Source organism: Miniopterus schreibersii (assembly GCF_964146895.1).
Source record: "Miniopterus schreibersii genome assembly, chromosome: 4".
NCBI classification, from domain to species: Eukaryota; Metazoa; Chordata; class Mammalia; order Chiroptera; family Miniopteridae; genus Miniopterus; species Miniopterus schreibersii.
The window spans coordinates 11252905-11268394 of NC_138105.1; positions in this window are offsets into that span (position 1 = coordinate 11252905).

Genomic DNA, 15490 nt, shown 5'->3' on the forward strand with positions numbered 1-15490 from the left:
ACACAGTGGAATACTACTCTGCTGTAAAAAGGAAGAAAGTCTTGCCCTTTGCATCACATGGATGAACCTGGAGAACATTATGCTAAGTGAAATAAGTTAGTCAGAGAAAGATAAATACATATCATTTCACTCATATGTGAAATTTAATGATCAAACTGAACTACCGAGCAAAATATAGAGAGACTCATAGATAGAGAGCAGGCAGACAACTCTGGTGGTGGTGGTGGGGTTGTTGGGGGTGATGGTGGAGGTTTTGAGCAAAAAAGAGAGAGAAATAACTCATGGACATGAACAGCAGTGTGGCGATTGCTGGGGGGAGGAGGGTTGGTGGAGGTAGAAGAAGGTATAGGGGGAATAAATGGTGATGGGGAAGAAAATTAAATAAAGAAAAAAATTAAATAAAAAAGAGGGATGCATATATCATTACAGGCCTATCTCAAGAAACAAGAGAAATCCCAAGTAAACAATGTAATATCACATCTTAAAGTACTAGGAACAGAAGGACAAAAGCAACCCAAAGGCAGCAGAAGAAAGGAAATAATAAAAATTAGAGCAGAATTGAGTGAAATAGAGAACAAAAAAAACTAGACAAAATTAATACAGCAAAGAGCTGGTTCTTTGAAACGATTAATAAAATTGATGAACTCCTGGCTAGAGTCACTAAGGAAAAAGAGGAAAGGCCCATATTAGCAAAATCAGAAATGGGGTGGGGGGAGTCACCACAGACATCACAGACATACAAAGGATCATATGAAGTACTATATGCCACCAAATTCAATAACCTAGAAGAAATAGATAAGTTCCTAGAAATATGTAGCCTCCCTAGACTAAATCATGAAGAACTGGAAAATCTAAATAGACCAATCAGCAGGAAGGAAATTGAAACACCCATCAAAAATCTACCAAAGAACAAAAGTTCAGGACCAGATGGCTTCACCAGTGAATTCTACCAAACATTCAAAGAAGATTTAAAACCTATCCTTCTCAAACTCTTCCAAAAAATTGAAGAAAAGGCAATACTTCCCAGCACATTTTATGAGGCCAACATAACACTGATACCAAAACTTGGCAAGGATATCACACACACACACAAAATACAGATCAATATCTCTGATAAATACAGATGCAAAAGTCCTAAACAAAGTACTAGCAAATTGAATACAACAAACATCAGAAAAATAATACATTATGATCAAGGGGGGTTCATTCCAGGGTCACAGGGATGGTTCAACTTATACAAATCAATCAATGTAATACACCACATTAACAAAAGAAAGGATAAAAATTGCATGATCTTATCAATAGATGCAGGAGAAAGCATTTGATAAGGTACAACATCCATTGATGATTAAAACACTCAATAAAATAAGAATAGAAGGAAAGTACCTCAACATAATAAAGGCCATATATGACAAACCCTCAGCCAATATTGTACTCTGGTGAAAAACTGAAAGCTTTTCCTCTAAAGTCAGGAATGAGAGTAGGATGCCCACTCTCACCACTCTTATTCAACATAGTTCTGGAGGTCCTAGCCAAAGCAATAAGGCAAGAAAAAGAAATAAAAGGCATCTAAGTCTGAAAGGAGGAAGTAAGAGTGTCACTTTTTGCAGATGACATGATTCTATACAGAGAAGGCCCTAAAAACTTGCCAAAAAACTATTAGAAACAATAAACAAATAGGGTAAAGTTGCAGGTTACAAAATCAATGTATAAAAACCCACTGACTTCTTGAATACTAACAATGAAATTTCAGAAAAAGAGATGAAAAAACCCCAAAAACCCACACAAACCACAACCCACACCAATTCCTTTTGCAGTTGCAACCAAAAGAATAAAATACCTAGGAATAAACTTAACAAAGGATGTGAAAGAGCTTTGTACTGAAAACCACAAAGCATTATTAAAAGAGATAGAAAAAGACACAACAAAATGGAAAAATATTCCGTGTTCACTGAATGGAAGACTCAACCTAGTTAAAATGGTCATATTGCCAGCTAGGCATGGCTCAGTGGTTGAGCATGGACCTAGGCTCCAGGAGACCTCAGTTCGATTCCCAGTAGGGGCACATGCCTGGGTTATGGGCTCAGTCCCCAGTCGGGGGCATGCAGGAGGTGGCTGATCAATGACGGCTCTCTCATCATTGATGTTTCTATCTCTCTCTCTCCCTCTCCCTTCCTCTCTCTGAAATCAATAAAGATATATTAAAAAAATGGTCATATTACCCAAAGCAATATACAGATTTAATGCAATCCCAATTAAAATCCCAATGTCAGTTTTAAAGAAATAGAACAACAAAAAAATCAGATTTGTATTGAACCACAAAGGACCCTGAATAGTAAAGCAATTCTGAGAAAAAAGAAAGAAGTTGGAGGTATCACACTACCTGACTTTTTACTACAGAGCTATGATAATCAAAACAGCATGGTAGTGCCAGGAAAACAGACACACAGATCAATGGAACAGAACCGAGAGCCAGAAATAAAACCACACCTATATGGGCAAATAATTTTTGACAGAGGAGCCAGAAACACATAATGCAGAACAGGATCTTCTTCATTAAATGGTGCTGGGAAAATTGGAAAGCCATGAGCAAAAAAATGAAACTAGATTGCAGTCTGTCCCCATGTACAAAAATTAATTCAAAATGGATCAAAGACCTAAATATAAGATCTGAAAAAATACATTACATAGAAGAAAACATAAGTACTAAACTTATGGACCTTGGTTGTGGAGAACATTTTATGAATTTGACCCCAAACGCAAGGGAGGTAAAGGCACAAATAAAAGAATGGAACTGTATCAAACTAAAAAGCTTCTGCACAGCAAAAGAAACCAACAACAAAACAGAGAGGCAGCCAACAAGATGGGAAGTGATATTTGCAAACAGTAGCTCCAATGGAGGTTTAATATCCAAAGTATATAAAGAAACTCATAAAACTCAACTCAAACAAATAATCCCATTAACAAAATGGATAGAGGACCTAAACAGACACCTCTCCCAAGAAGACGTACCAATGGCCAGCAGATATATGAAAAGGTGTTCAACCTCACTAGCAATTAGGGAAACGCAAATCAAAACCGCAATGAGATACCACCTTACACCTTTCAGAATGGCTGCTATCAACAAACAAGTAATAGCAAGTGTTGGAGAGGCTGTGGAGAAAAGGGAACCCTCGTTCCCTACTGGTGAGAATGTAGACTGCTACAGCCATTATGGGAAAGTCTGACGATTCCTCAAAAAATTAAGGATAGAGTTACCATAGGACCCTGCAATCCCTCTCCTGGGTATCTACCTGAAAAACTCAACAACATGTATTTGCAACGATATAGGCACCCCTATGTTCATTGCAGCATTATTCACAGTGGCCAAGACACGGAGACAACCAAAGTGTCCTGTGATAGAGGATTGGATAAATGGTACATATACACAATGGAATACTACTCAGCCATAAGAAAAGGGGAAATACTGCTATTCGTGAAAACCTGGATGGGCCTTGAGAATACTATGCTAAGTGAGAAAAAGTCAGTCAGAAAAAGCTAAGAACCATATGATTTCACTCATGTGGGATATAAAACGGAAACTCGGGGACACAGACAGCAGTGTCGTGCTTGCCAAAAGGAAGGGGGTGCAGGGTCGGGGCAAAGGGGGCCTCATATATGGCGATGGAAGATTATTTGACTTTGGGTGGTGGGCACACAGTGCAATACACACATCTTGTATCATAGAAATGTATGCTTGAAACTTATATGAGCTTATTAACCAATGTCACCCCAATAAATTTAATTAAAAAAGAAAGTGGGGTGCCAGGGGCTGCAGGAGAGGGAGGAGGGATTAGTGATTAATGGGGACAGAGGTTCAGTTTTGCAAAGTGAAAAAAATTCTGGTGATGGAAGATGTTTGCACAGCATTGTGAGTATACTTAATGTCACTGAACTGTCTACTTAAAAAGGTTAAGATGTGCCCAGTTGGTTGAGCGTTGTCCCATGCACCAAAAGGTCATCGGATCAATTCTTTAAGTCTCCTTCAGGGCACATGCCGGGATTTCAGGCTCGATCCCCAGTGGGGGTGTGTGTGCAGAAAGCAGCCAATTGATGTTTCTCTCTCCCTCTCCCTCTCTCTCTCTCTAAAATCAATAAAAAATATTTTAAGAAATAGTTAAGATGGTCAGTTTTATGTTATATGTATCTTACCACAATGAAAAAAAATTAAAAATTGCTGGATTGAAAAAAAGTAATTCATATTTAAAAAAAATAACATAAAAATGTAGAATGTGGAAGTCCCCTATAGTGATCCCGGCCACTGTGAACTTGTGTATGTCCTCTCAGAATGCAATAAACACACTACACACCTGACTATGTATTTTCTTTTGTTCTCTATCTATACTCAAATAAGTTGCATACTTTTCTGCAACTTCTTTTCAACGTGGTAATAGATCATGTTTATCTTTCCATGTCGCTACTTGGAAAACATGACTTAGCATGCTGCTTTTAAGGATGGTGTAACATTTCATAGCAGGATTTGGCAAACTTTTTCTTAAAGGGCCAGAGAGTTAATATTTAGGCTTTACGGATCAAGTGATACATGTTGCAACTACTCAGGTTTGCTGCTGTATCGAAAAAGCAGCCACAGATGACATGTAAATGAATGGGCAGGGCTGTGTGCCAATAACTGGCCGCTGTTCTGTGGCATCCCTACATCTTGTCCATCAACTGGAAACACCCACTTTACAAATGTAGAAATTGATGTCTGGAAAGAGATGGTCATATAAGTGAGCATGAAAGAATTAAAACATTGGGGTTTGTTTGCTATAACAGCTAGCATTAGTCTAACGCATTGGTTCTCAATGTGGTCATTTTGCCTCCCAGGGGACGTTTGGCTACCTCTGGAGATGTTGACTGGGGAGAGGGTGCTACTGGCATCTGAGAGCAAAGGCCAGCGATGCTGCTAAACATCCTGCAATGCACAGGATGACCTCTGTACAAAGAACCACCCAGCCCCTAATGTCAACAGAAACCCTGTTCTAACTTAATAAACTCCCCACTTACAATCATTTTATCTGTTTATTTTTTTCTGCACCATTGAGCAAATTCACATTTCTCAGCCAAGGAGAGAGAAGTGGCTTTCATCGGGTCAGGGCAGGCTGGGTGTGGGAACTGCTCAGAGCAGAGACAGCTTATCAGCTACTGCTTGCTTTGGCCTTGCCTCATGGGTGGGCAGAGGATGCAGCTTCCAAACTGACTGCTGGTTCGCCTGGGCTTAGAACATGCATCAGGGTGTCAGACAGGCCCACTCCTTGGACTTCGAGGTCAGGCTACCTTGGAGAATGGTGAGGCTGAGGCGGAGTTCTAGGAGTTTTGTTGGCTGTAGATAACCTGGTGGTGATGGTGGGAGATTATTATTATATTACCAGGGCTGCCCATGATGGTCCATTTTTCAAGATCCAGCCCCATGCACACCTTTGCTGTTCTTTCAGCATGCTGGGCATGGTCCTGCCTCAGGGCCTTTGCACAGGCTGTTCTCTCTGCCTGGACCAGATGTCCACATGATTTCTTTCTTGACTCCTTTTGATCTCTGCTTTAATGTTACCTCGTTTGAGGTGACTTCTCTGACCACCTTAGCTAAAATCTTGCCCCCACCCCCAGTGATTCTATCCCCCTCGGTCTGATTCTCTCCAGCCTGGACATAAACCAGAGACAGCCTGGACATTTGAATAACAAAGGTAAAGGGGTATGCATGGGGAGGAGAGGTGAATGGGGTAGCAGCTGTCTCTGTTACTTTTTTAAAAATTTTAAAAATATATCTGTATTGATTTCAGAGAGAGGAATGGAGAGGGAGAGGAAGAGATAGAAACATCAAGGATGAGAGAGTCATCATCGACAGGCCGCCTCTTGCACGCCCCCAACTGGGGATGGAGCCCGCAACCTGGGCATGTGCCCTGACGGGGAATCGAACCACATTCGCCTGGACCCTAGGTCGATGCTCAACCGCTGAGCCATGCCCGGCCAGGCTGTTTCTGTTACTTTTAAGATGAAAGAGATTGGACCCCCACTTTCCAAGGAGATGTGTTGTTGTGAGCTGAACTGTGTCCCCCTAGATTCATATGCTGAAGCCCTAACCCCTAGTACTTCAGAGTGTATTTGGAAATTGAGCCTTTAGAGAGATAATTAAATTAAAATGAGCCTGTCAGGTTTGGTCCTAATCTGACTGAGGTCCTCATAAGAAGAAATTAGGGCCTGGCCTGTGTGGCTCAGTGGTTGAGTGTTGACCTATGCACCAGGAGGTCACAATTCTATTCCTGGTCAGGGCACCTGCCCAGGTTGTGGGTTTGATCCCCAGAACGGGGCGTGCAGGGGGCAGCTGATTGATGTTGATGCATTGACATTTCTCTCTCTCTCCTTTCCCTTCCTCTCTCTAAAATCAATAAAAACATATTTAAAAAAATACTTTAAAAGAAGAGATTAGGACACATAGAGAGACACCAGGGATGCGGGTGTACACAGAGAAAAGATCATAAAAGCAGGCAGCAAGAGGGCAGCGACTGCAAGCCAAGGAGAGAAGCCTCAGAGGAAACCGACTCTGCCTGCACCTTGATCTTGGACTTCCAGCTGCCAGTCAGCGGTACTTGTTTACAGCAGCCCAAGCTGACTAACATAGGATGTAGCCAGCAAACACAGTAATCAATTTATTGTTTACCGCACAGCTGGCTCAGTGTTGCCCCGTCCATGCATTCCCTCTCACCACCCTCACTAGAGCCTGGCGAAGCCCCATTTTACAGACAAGGAACTTGAGGTTCGGAGAGGTGGGTCAGCCTCTCATGCAGGCAGGATGTGGCAGAGCCGGGATCAGGGCTGGGACTCTCTGAGTCCACAGCTGGGGCGATGGAGTGGTGAAGGTCAGAGACACACGAAAGCTGGGCTCACTGAGGGATGCCATCCTGTACATGTGGAGGGACAGGACCAGATGTGGGGGAAGGACCAGCCCCAGATGGGAACAAGGGGCCTCCAGGAAGGAGGAAAGGCAAGGCGGATGGGTGTGGATGGAGATCGGCTACAGGTTGAGAGGGCCTGGGATGGACTCCATGATCTCTTTTCCTTTCAGGAGTGGGAGGGAAGGTCACTAGCTGGGTATGAGGTGGACCTGGGACACTGTGGGAGTTGAAGGGAATGAGAGGGCATGAATCCCACTGTAGGGAGCGACCGAGGTGACACCTGACCAGGAATTAGGGAAAGAATGTTCCCAGGCTAGAGATCTCATGTGAAAGTTGGGTTGCTATGTCACATGTGTCTCAGCCAGTTGGAGTCTCTTTTCTAGGCCTCCTGTGGCCCAGAGGTGTACAGAGATTGAGCCCACAGGAGGAAGGCCAGGTACCACAGTGGTTAGGAACATGCCCTCTGGGCACTCTGGAAGCAGAGAAGGAGCTGGGGCGCAAGACGTTTGTCAGGGCACACAACCAGATTTCAAAAGTAATGCATGTTGACAGGCGATGGAATTGAATAGCCATGTCTCCAAAGAACACATACAACAAGCGTTAGAAAAGATATTCAGCATCACTAGTCCTTAGGCAAATGCACATCTAAACTACACTGAGATACCACCCCACACCCGTGAGACTGGCTAGTGTTAAAAACAAAAGCAAAATGAAAAATACCAGGCCAGGATGGGGGGCAATTTGAACTCTTGTGCATATATGGTGTGAACATGGGGACATCCCACAGTCCACAGTTGTATTTTCCACTACTTCTGCACCACACTGTTGTCCATGTCTATGAGTTGTTGTTTTTTTTTAAAAAATTTCTTTTAAGGAAGGGCTTACTATAAAAGAAGCAACAGGAGAGAGCCTAGGTGGGGATGTTTTGGCTCACTGAGAAGTCAAAGAAAAGGGGACCTTGGAGATAGGTGCAGGGGGTTAGCTCAGGATGAGCTGCTGCTGCCCATTGCTCTCCTGGTTGCAAGTCTCGTAGGGTCCATTAGAGGTTGGGAGATGCACACCTGAGAGGGAAGAAGTTGGGGAAGGAAAAGTTGCCAAGTTTTCTTCTTAACCCCTTCAGCGTTTCCACCCAGCTGCCTAAACCCTCTCGCTTCTAACAGCTGCCAGTCTGTTATCTGTATCTATGATTTTGTTTCTAGAATGTTTGTTAGTTTATTTTGTTCATTAGATTCCACGTGTAAGTGAAATCATAAGGTCCTTGTCTTTCTCTGACTGACTTATTTCACTTAGCATAATACTCCAGGTCCATCCATGCTATCACAAAAGGCAAGGCTTCCTTATTTTTGAAGGCTGAGCAGTATTCCATGGTGTAAATGTACCACAGCTGTTTTATCCACTCATTTCCTGATGGGTGCTTTGGCTGCTTCTAAATCTTGGCTATTGTAAATAACACTGCAATGAACATAGTGGTGCATATATTGTTTCAAATTAGTATTTTGGGTCTCTTCAGATATATTCCCAGAAGAGGAATCACTGGGCCATAAAGCAGCTCCATTTTTAAATTTTTGAGGAAACCCCACACAGTTTTTCATAGTGGTTGCACCAGTCTGCATTCCCACCACCAGTGTACCAAGGTTCCCTTTTCTCCACAACCACACCAGCATTTGTTTGTTGATTTTTTTATGGTTGCCATTCTGGCAGTGTGAGGTGGTACATCATGGTCATTTTAATTTGCATCTCTCTGATGATTAGTGACATTGAGCATTTTTCATATGTCTCTTGGCCATTTGTATGTCCTCTGGAAAAGTGTCTATTCAGGTTCTCTGCACATTTTTAAGTTGGATTGTTTGTCTTCCTTTTGTTGAGTTTTATGAGTTCTTTATGTATTTTGGAAATTAACCCCTTATCATATGTATCATTGGCAAATATGTTCTCCCATACAGTGAATTTTCTTTTCATTTTGATGCTGCTTTCTTTTGCTGTACAAAAGGTTTTCAGTTTGATGTCCTCCCATTTGTTTATTTTTTCCTTGGTTTCCCTTGCCCTAGGCAATGTATTGATGAAAAATCTGCTATGTGAGATGTCTGAAATTTTGCTGCCTGTGTCTTCTTCTTGGAATTTTATGGTTTCATGACTTACATTTAAGTCTTTTATCCAATTTACCTTGTGTACGGTGTAAGTTGGTGATCTAGTCTCATTTTTTTTTTTTTTTTTGCATGTGCCTGTTCAATTTTCCCAACACCGTTTATTGAAGAGACTGTCTTTACTCCATTGTATGTTCTTGCCTCCTTCATCAAATATTGATTGACCATAATGGCGTGGGTTGATTTCTGGGTTCTCTGTTCTGTTCCACTGATCTATATGCCTGTTCTTGTGCCCGTACCAGGCTGTTTTGATTACAGTGGCTTTGTAGTATAGTTTGATATCTGGTATTGTGATTTCTCCAACTTTGTTCTTCTTTCTCAAGATTGCTGTGGCTATTTGGGGTCTTTTTTGATTCCATATAAATTTTTGGAGTGTTTGTTCTAGATCAATGAAATATGCCTTTGGTATTTTAATAAGGATTGCAATGAATGTATAGATTGCTTTGGGTAGTATGGAAATTTTAATGATGTGAATTATTCCCATCCATGAACATAGTATATTCTTCCACTTGTTTATATCACTTCTATTTCTCTTTTTAAAATATGTATTAATGTATTTAAAAAAATGTGTTTTCATTGATTGTTTAGAGAGGAAGGGAGAGGGATAGAGAGATAGAAACATTGATGAGAGAGAAACACTGATTGGCTGCCTCCTGCATGCCAGATACTGGGGATCGAGCCCCCAACCTGAACATGTGCCCTGACCAGGAATTGAACTGGTGAACTTTTGGTTCATGGGTCGATGCTCAACTACTGAGCCACACCGGCTGGCTCTATCTCTTTTTCATCATACAGTAGTTTTCTGAGTACAGGTCTTTTACCTCCTTGGTTAAGTTTATTCCTAAGTATCTTAATTTTTTCATTGCAATGGTAAATGGGATTTTTTTTTTTTTTTTTTTTAGTTTCTCTTCCTGAGAGATCATTATGGGTGTATAAAAATGCCATCAATTTCTGGGTGTGAATTTTGTATCCTGCTACATTGCTGAATTCATTTATTAAATCTAGTAGTTTTTTGGTGGTGTCCTTAGGGTTTTCTATGTACAATATCACTCCATCTGCAAGTAATGACAGTTTTACTTCCTTCTTTCCAATTTGGATTCCTTTTTTTTCCTTCTTGTCTGTTTGCTGTGGCTAGGACTTCCACTAGTATGCTAAATGAGAGTGGTGAAAAAGGACGTCCCTGTCTTGTTCATGTTCTTTTTAATATATTGCTGGATCCGTTGCTAATATTTTGTTGAGGATTTTAATATCTATGCTCATCAAAGATATCGGCCTATAATTCTCTTTCTTTGTAGTGTCTTTTCTGGTTTTGGGATTAGGATAATGCTGGCTTCTTAAAAAGTTTGGAAGTGTTCCTTCCTCTTGGATTTTTTGGCATAGTTTGAGGAAGATAGGTGCTAGTTCTTTGAATGTTTGATAAAACTCCCCTGGGAAGCCGTCTGGACCGGGGCTTTTGTTTGCTGGGAGTTTATTGATTGCTGCTTCCATTTCATTAGTTGTTATTGGCTTATTTAGGTTTTCTGATTCTTCCTGATTCAGTTTTGGAACATTGCATTTTTCTAGGAATTTCTCCATTTCATCCAGGTTGTCCAGTTTGTTGGCATATAGTTATTTATAGTATTTTCTTACAATCCTTTGTATTTCTGTGGTGTCAGTTGTTACTTCACCTCTTTCATTTCTGATTTTGTTTATTTGGGTCCTCTCTCTTTGTTTCCTGATGAGTCTGGCTAAAAGTTCATGAATCTTGTTTATCTTTTCAAAGAATCAGCTCTTGGGTTCATTGATCTTTTATACTTTTTAAAAAATCTTTATGCCATTTATTTCTGTTCTAATATTTATTATTTCCTTCCTTCTACTTACTCTGGGCTTTTTTTGTTGTTCTCCTAATGTCCATTTTTTTATACCAATTTCACAGTCTGGCTTTATATCTCAAAGTTTCAAAAGGGAAAAGAAAAACCCATGAAAAATATTAGAGAGTATTGCACGTTACTATAAGATGATGCAAATCATAGGTGATTGGTATCAGAGAAAGAACAAGGAAAATTTGAAATATTTGAATTGATTAAGTAGTTTTTGAGGAGAATGTATAGATCTCCCTGTTTCTTGGGAGAAAGTTATTTAGGTTGAATATCCTTGTGAATACTTCTTTATATACTCATGGGATTATATCTGTGCAGCATATAAATTGCTGGAGGTGAGAAGAGTGGGAAAGAGGGTCAATGCAATTAATTGTTAAAAATCAATGCCAAAATTCACCGGGGATTGAAGAGTGTCTGTTTTTTCACCAACCTCCACATTGCACTGCCTGTTTTTCTGAGTGTTACATGGGGAAGGCTAAACAGTCTTTTTTATGTTTAAATGCCTTTGTATTTCTTTTCTTTTTTCTTTTCAGTGGTCCGTTTCTGTGAGCTGTGTTTTCATATCCTTCGCCATTAAAATTTTGGAAAACACGAGTTTGACTATTTTTCTCACTGAAAAAAACCCCTAATATTATGCATTATATATTATGCATTATAATATAATGCATGCCCTTTATCTGTCATTTTTTGTCACTTTAAAAATGACTTGGCTCTCCCGGACGGGCGTGGCTCAGCGGTTGAGCGTCCACCTAGGATCCAGGTGATCGGGGTTCGATTCCCGGTCTGGGCACATGCCCCGGTTGCGGGCTTGATCAATGACTCTCTCATCATTGATGTTTCTGTCTCTCTCTCTCCCTCACCTTTCCTCTCTCTGAAATCAATAAAGATATTTAAAAAAAATAAAAATAAAAAATAAAAATGACTTGGCTTTATGTATGATTCTTTTGCTAATCCTATAATCTTAATGTTTACATAGCCAAGTATTTTTAGATTTGTGATTTGTGTCTTGCTTAAAGAGATATTCCCTACTTTGAAATTACAAGACAAAATTTCCACAACATATAGTCTTATGGTTTCATTTCTGAATGACTACAGAATTCATTAAATACATTTTTATTTATTTTTAATTAAAGAAATCCTCACCCAAGGATATGTTTATTGATTTTAGAGAGAAGAAGGGAGCAAGAGAGAGGGGAGGGGGAGAAATATCGGCCGGTTGCCTCCCATATGCATCCTGACAGGAGATCAAACCCAAAACCTAGGTATGTGCCCTGACTGGGAATTGAACCTGCAACCTTTTTTTGTGTGTGTAGGGGACAATGCTCCTGGCAACTGAGCCACCCATCCAGGGCCATCAAATACAATTTTCGTAGTAGGGACATGCCCATGAGCCTTCTGTTCTCGGGCCTATGAATACAGTGATCTCAGTGACTAGACTTCCTAGCATTGAACCATCTTTGCACTCCTGGTCTGAGTTCCGCTTGATCCTGCTGGTTGTGTTGTGTTCTTCTAATCTTCTGCCTGGTTCTGTTGCACATTTTTGATGCTGGGTTTTTGTACTGTTATTTGCATATATATTAAAGCGGGTTTCCATGACAACACAGGAGTTAGGATTTACATTAAATTTCCTGCTTTAATGAAATGCAAAGCAGCTAGATGGAGGGACACTGAGCCAAAGAGACATGCTAAAGAAAGACGCCAGCAGGGTGGTAGTGGAGGTCTCCCCAAGCCCTCTTTGATGGGAGACAAAAGCAGAGCAGTAGGTGCTGATGTTCATGAACCATGAAACTGTTAGCATAGGTAGCTAAACATCAATAAAGGAGGGGAGCAAAGGGAATCAGACGTTAGGAAGCCCAATCAGCTAGGGAGCTGAATCTCATAACAAGCCTGCTTCGCTAGCAAGTTGCAGTATTCATGGAATCCCCACAGGATCTCAGCATTGCCTCACCAAGGGGATTAGGGCCTCTCCCGCCCCCTGTAGAGAGGAAGGGCCAGCTTTTCAATCATCCCAGGACACAACCAGTCCGCTTGCCCAGACTATGGGGGGAAGGGAATAAGCAGAAGGGGAAATTCCTCTCCTGGGCACATGCCCAATAGAAGCCAAGATAGTGTAGGGGGCGGTGCTTCTACTATGAGGCAAGTGCAGTAGGAACCCAGATAGCAACCATAAGGGGGAGTGTCTAGCCTGGGAAAGGGATTGGATTGGGTAGGGAACACAGAACCCCTGAAGATCTAGGAAATGGGTTGATTGTGGGGAGGACCCAACCCTAACCGGGAAGGACTGGGAAACTGATCAGTTAGTTTGAAAAAGCACCTAGTCTTTCTCAAGCGCTAGAGAATATAATCCAAGCTTAACAAAGCTCTCTCTCTCCCTGTAACATGCGCTCGTCCCGTTCACGTGTTTTCTCTCCTCCAGCAGCTCTATGCCAGTAGCTGCGCCGGCTCCAAGCACAGGCTCCAAGCTGAGCCTGGGTATGGCAACGCGGTGCCAGCTAGGGGGCAGCGGGAGCAGAGACTACGCTGGCTGGACAAGACAGACGCTAAACTGGACTAACTTTGGCATGGCACAGAATTCTTGGACACTGGCCTTTGTTCTGGGCCTAATTAAGACACGGCTGGACTTTTTCCACAGTGGGATGGATAGAGATGGACATTGGGAACCTGGGGGCAGCCTTCTATTTCTATCGCAATAAATCTTACCAGTACACCACAACCTCCCATGCGTGGGTCCCCAGAAATGCTTTTCTCAGGACTCTGAAAGGGCCTCATCTCCCGCTGCAACAAATGCTCTCTCTCTTTAGATCAAGCATCAGAGTACGTGTTTAAGTGTCAAACCAAAGCCAATAGAAGAAAAACCAAACAATAAGCCCCAAACGGTTTTTAAAGCTCTTGAAACCTTTTATGTTGATACGATGACTCCAGGAAAGCTGCACAGATAGAGCAGTGAACCCATGTGCATCCCCTTCTCCATTAATCAGTTTTATAACTTCTATCACATCTGTTCTGTCCTCTCTCTTTCTGTGTCATTTTTTTCTGAAACATTTGAGAGTAAGTTGCAGACACATACTTCGTTCATGTGTATTTCCTAAAGCCAGGAACATTCTCTGACATCACCTCAGTACAATACTCAAAATTAATATCGATACAATACTATTATCAAATTGACCTTTTCAGTCTTCAATTGTCCCCTTAGTGTCTTTTATTACAAAAAAAAATTCAGGATCAACTTTGATCACTTATTTAAGGGGTATCTGCTAGCTTTCTCCTCCATGAAGCTACCATTTTTTCTTTCATTATTGACAAGTATTTTTCAGAGTTACTTGAAGACCATGGAAATGTCTTGCTAGTTCTTAAACTTCCAACCACTAGTTTTAGCATTCATTGATGGTTCTTGCCTGAATCAATTATTTTGGAGCTTGCCGAATGGCAATTTTTCTATTCCAATGGTTTTAATAAAAGGCAAAAGTTGACTTTCAATTTCTAGATGCTTGCTTTTTTTGAGGGGTGGGAGAGGGTTACGAAAGGAACAATGAGTGCTTCCGGGAAGTGGTGGTCTTTTTTGTTTTCTTTTGTTTAAAATATTACAGATGTCCCTTTTTCTCCCCAATGACCCATTCCACCCCGTCCCACCCCCCTCCCCAGTCCCTTTCCCCACCACTGTCTGTGTCCTTGGGTTGTGCATATATGTGTATGAGTTGAGTGGTGGTGTCTTAATTTTCTCCCAGCAAGTCATGACTGAAATGATTCTTTTGACTTTGTACCCAACATGGAAGTCTCATGTCATGAAGGACTTTCAGAAGACAGCATGTCCCCTTTCATGCCTTTTTCAGCACCAGCTGCCTGCCTACCCAGAGTTGTAGTGGCTTTTGGGGGCTCCCGTGGGTCAGAGGGAAGCCCACAGCTCTGGACAGGTTTGCACAGGAAGGAAGGGCACATTATCGAATGCATACTTCTCGATACTCTGGGACCGTATCAGCCTTCTGTTTCTCCTCCTTGGGTCCATTCTTGCCCCATAGCAGATGGTGGGGAAAAAAGCTGATTATGTTAACCCTTTTGTGTAAACCTTCTAATGCCTACCCATTGCTTTTAGGATAAGGGTGGCATGAATTTCTAACACGGTGTATTTGAGCTTCTGCCCTTTCTAGTCCTGTCCATGAGTTCAGCTTCCTCCCTTCTGTGCTCTAGCTACAGTGCCTGGTTCGGTTTCTAGAACATCTGTTTGTTCTACTCTGGGCCTTTGCACACGCTGTTCCATCTACCTGGACCATTTGTCTGGTGCTTCCCTTGGCTGGTTACTCCTCCTCTTCAGACTTCAGTTCAAAATCACTTCCTTGGAGGAACCTCTCTCCCCATGTGATTGTTTAATTATTGGCCCTCTTTCCCCTACTAGACTGTGAGTCTACAAGGAAATGAATTGTGTTATTTTGCTTACTGTAAATCTCCATTACTTATTGCACGCTGATTCTTTCATTCAACAAATATTTATTAAGCAACAGAAATGTCAGGCACTGGGAATAAAATAGTGAACAAGATGGACAAGATTTCTGCCTTCAAAGGG